Below are 4371 nucleotides of genomic sequence, written 5' to 3'. Positions count from 1 at the left end.
ATGACCTGGCAATATAAGCAGTTGTACACAAGAGAGTCTTGCAGTTACCAGTAAATGTTCTGACTGATACCTCGGTGTGTCTTGTCATTACACAAACTACGTTTATACAAACATTTATTTTAAATACCGAAATCACGCGCAGCCACTTCTTCACCTCTCTAACTTAAATCCTGGAAGTGTGCTAGAGAATACTGTGCAGTTTAATGATCTCGTTATCAGCTGAATCGGCATGCGCTAGAATATTAATGTTATAAATTAAGTTGGGATATTTATTAATAACTAACATAACCAGACGAACTGTCTTCACCTACAAAACAGCAGTGTCTGTACAAAAAATTAAGTGACGGGGCATGCCAAACAAACTGTGCAATTGCAATTTTTTTTTAACAGCTGCATGGAGGAAAGGAGGTGAGAGGAGAAATTGGCGCATCTGCTCAAGTTTGTGGTGTGCAATTATCAACTCGTATGCGTTCAATTGTCTCTGTTATTAGTTAGCAATAGAGGTAATTTGCTATCACCAAATCGCCGATTATCAACGAAAGGAGAGGGAGAGATGGCGGGCGCACATGTTTTGGCGGCCACTGACAAAGCCTACTTCAGTGTTATGCTGCCCCCATGGCTGCAAGTTGTAACTGCACCCTTACCGCAGCTTACCACGAGGGCCCCTACCGTTCTGCGGCAGACAGGCGAGCATTCTGAACTAGCAAAAACGGTAACTCCTTTGTTCTCAAATCCCACATGGTGATCCCTACACCACGTGGACACACACGAACATACCTAGCTAGCATCCCACGCTAGCCTTCTGCTCAGGCCATAGGGCCTTTTACACACAAGCACACATTAGTAACATGTGGTCACCTCCCCCACGTGGCCACCACTCACAAACACACCTTAGCTAGCTTTCCTTTGTCTTAGCTTAGCTACACAAGGTTTCACACTCACAAACACACCTTAGTTAGCAACAGAGCTAATCCTTTGTTTTACTTAGATAACATTCCTTTCTCTTAGCTAGCAACCAAGCTAGGCCTCCACCACGTGGACACACACACATACGCACACACATATGTATATAATGATTCCATCTGCTATTATCCATTTTTATCTTTGTTATAATAAATTCATTTATTATTGAAACTGTGTTTGTGTTCCAATATTTCTGAAGTTTCCCAATCTCCCAAGAATTCTAAAAGGTGCATATAAGTTATGTAATATGGTAAGTGATCATAATAATTTGGAATATACCATAATTTAGCTGTTTGGTAATTTATTATTAAGCACAAATTAATGGTATTAATTAATGAGACTGATTCCATGAGTGATTTAATGATAATATGAGACTGATTCAATTTAATTATTAACCTTCAGATTTAATGAGACTGATTTAAATGAGATTGATCACTCAATTACCCAAATGCACCTACACCACCTAGGAATTGGCAGAGCCTAGGACTCTGGAAAGGCTTACAGATTTTTAAAACATCAAGGGAGCAGTGTTAAAAACCAACAGGAAAGTAAAGCCCGATTTAAAATTACATTTATTACACAATAAAACATAACCTAGGATTGAATCTTTCAATTCATGTCACCAGTAGACTACTAAAAAAGAATAAAATGTGAAGCAGACCTGCTAAAAAACACTTTAAAAAAAAGACTTTGCAGGGGAGTTAAAACCCCATTAAAAGTTCGAGTCCATTTCAACAGCTCCTCCCATGTCCACGTTTCTTCTCTCTGTCACTCAATGTCCTCCTTGCATGCCTCTCATGCCAATCTGAAGCCATCGGATCTGTGGAGGAACAGAAAGACAAGGCAAATAGTGTGTTCCCCACTGCCACTCTGCACTAACTCCAGTAACGTCTCTCACTGATCTGCTTTGCTGTGCCTGCCTTCCCAATATGACAAAGGATACTCACGGTTTTCCTGGGCGGCAGATATCTCGCTGCAGACCCAGGCCTGAGTGAAACAATGTTGGTGGACACTGGCTACTGCACGTCTTCTCACTGCAACTTCTCGTGGTTCGGCGCTAGCTACTGACTCCCGGGAGGACCGCATCTCCGATGACTGTTCTCTCCAGCATCTGCTGCATCCCGCATGTGCCCCTGCTCTCTCCTTTTCTGTCCGAATAAAAATCCATCTAGATTGTGTGGTGCAGCCCCGCACCTGTTGCTCATCAAGTAATTAAGTTGATGCGCAGGGTGTGGGTGTGGCACTCCCAGGGTCATCACAGTTCATTTCAACTGTTTAAAAACACTCCACAACAGACTACAAACATTAAGCAATTAAAATACAAAAAGACTCACTAAAACCACAGCAACCCAGGTAAAATAATATTTTAAAAAAAGCATGCAAGTCACACAAAAACACAACACTCTAATAAAAATGCAATATGTATTAAAACAAACAAAATATAACATACACATGCATTTTTGACCCGGTCACATATGCCTTTCTTAGCTTAGCACATCTAACCACTGGGATTTTTGCCCATTCCTCAAGGCAAAACTGCTCCAACTCCTTCAAGTTAGATGGGTTGCATTGGTGTATAGCAATCTTCAAGTTATGCCACAAATTCTCAATTGGATTGAGGTCTGGGCTTTGACTAGACAATTCCATGTTGTGTAAATGTTTCCAATGTAGCTTTAGCAGTATGTTTAGGGTCATTGTGCTGCTGGAATGTGAACCTTTGTCTCAGTCAACCTTTGCCTGACTCAAACAGGTTTTCCTCCAGAGTTGCCCTGTATTTAGTGCCATCCATTTTTCCTTCAATCCTGACCAGCTTTCCTGTCCCTGCAGATGAAAAACATCCCCAACAGCATGATGCTGCCACCACCATGCTTCACTGTAGGAATAGTGTTCTCAGGGTGTTGGGAAGTGTTGGGTTTGTGCCACACATGGCATTTCCCATGATGGCAAAAAACTTCAACTTTAGTCTCATCTGACCAGATAATCTTCTTCCATGTGTTTGAGGAATCTGCCAAATGGTGTTGGACAAACTCCAAATGTGTTTTGTTATTTTTTTTCTTTAAGCAATGGCTTTTTGCTGGCCATTCTTCCATAAAGCCTCACTCTGTGGAGTGTACGGCTTAAAGTGGTCCTATGGACAGATACTCCCATCTCCACTGTGTATCTTTCCAGCTCTTTCAGTGTTATCTTTGGTGTCTTTGTTGCATCTCTAATTAACGCCCTCCTTGCCCAGTCTATGAGTTTTGGTGGGCGGCCATCTGTCGTCAGGTTGGTAGTGGTGCCATATTCTTTCCATTTTGCTATAATGGAGTTCATGGAGCTCCGTGGGATGTTCAAAGTTTGGGATATTTTTTATAACCCAACCCTGATCTATACTTCTCCACAACTTTGTTTCTGATCTGTTTGGAGTGCTCCTTGGTTTTCATGTTGCTTGTTTAGTAGTGCTGCAGAGTCAGGGTCCTTCCAGAACAGGTAGATTTATACCGACATCATGTGACAGATCATGTGATACTTTGATTGCACACAGGTGGATCTTAATCAAATAATTATGTGACTTATGAAGTTAACTGGTTGGACCAGCTCTGATTTAGGTGTTTCATACAAAAGGGGGTGAATACCTATGCACACTCCAAATTTCTGTTTTTTCATCTTAATTATTGTCTGTGTCACAATTAAAGACAATTTGCTCCTTTAAAGTGGTAAGCATGTTTTGGAAATCAAATGGTGCTAACCCCCCAACAATCAATTTTAATTCCAGCATGTAATGCAACAAAATAGGACAAAGACCAAGGGCAATGAATACTTTTGCAAGACACTGTATCTGTTCACTTCACCTCGTAGTCGAAGTCCCCAACTCGTTGTATAACTTCAAAGGGCCCTTGCCATTTGGCAAGTAATTTAGAGCTTGACATCAGCAACAATATGAGAACTTTATCTCCCTTTGTGAATTCTCTAAGGTGTGCCCCCCTGTTGTTCAGCTGGGACTGATGTTCTTGTGCCTGCCACAAATTCTCCTGGCATAGGTGGCTGAATCTGTGGTGTTTTGCATGCAGGTCAAGAACTTATTGAATTTCATTTTTACTCTCAGAAGGCCCTTCCTCCCAATTTTCCAGGATGACATCTGGGATGCCCCAAGACTTGCACCCATATAGTAATTAAAATGGGGAAAACCCTGTGGAGGCTTGTGGGACCTCCCGTACTGCAAACAACAGGGGTTCAAGCCACTTATTCCAATTATGAGTGTCTTTGTGCACAAATTTACAAATTAAGTTTTTAAGGGTTTGGTTAAATCATTCAACCAAGCCATATGTTTGTGGATGATAAATACTTATGTAGATTGATTTCATCCCCAATAACTAAAAGAGTTCACAAAGTGTGCATGACATGAATGTTGTGCCCTGATCAGTCAGG

This window comes from Neoarius graeffei, chromosome 20 (genome assembly GCF_027579695.1).
Source record: "Neoarius graeffei isolate fNeoGra1 chromosome 20, fNeoGra1.pri, whole genome shotgun sequence".
Classification (NCBI taxonomy): Eukaryota; Metazoa; Chordata; class Actinopteri; order Siluriformes; family Ariidae; genus Neoarius; species Neoarius graeffei.
Note: the sequence above shows the minus strand (reverse complement) of the source record.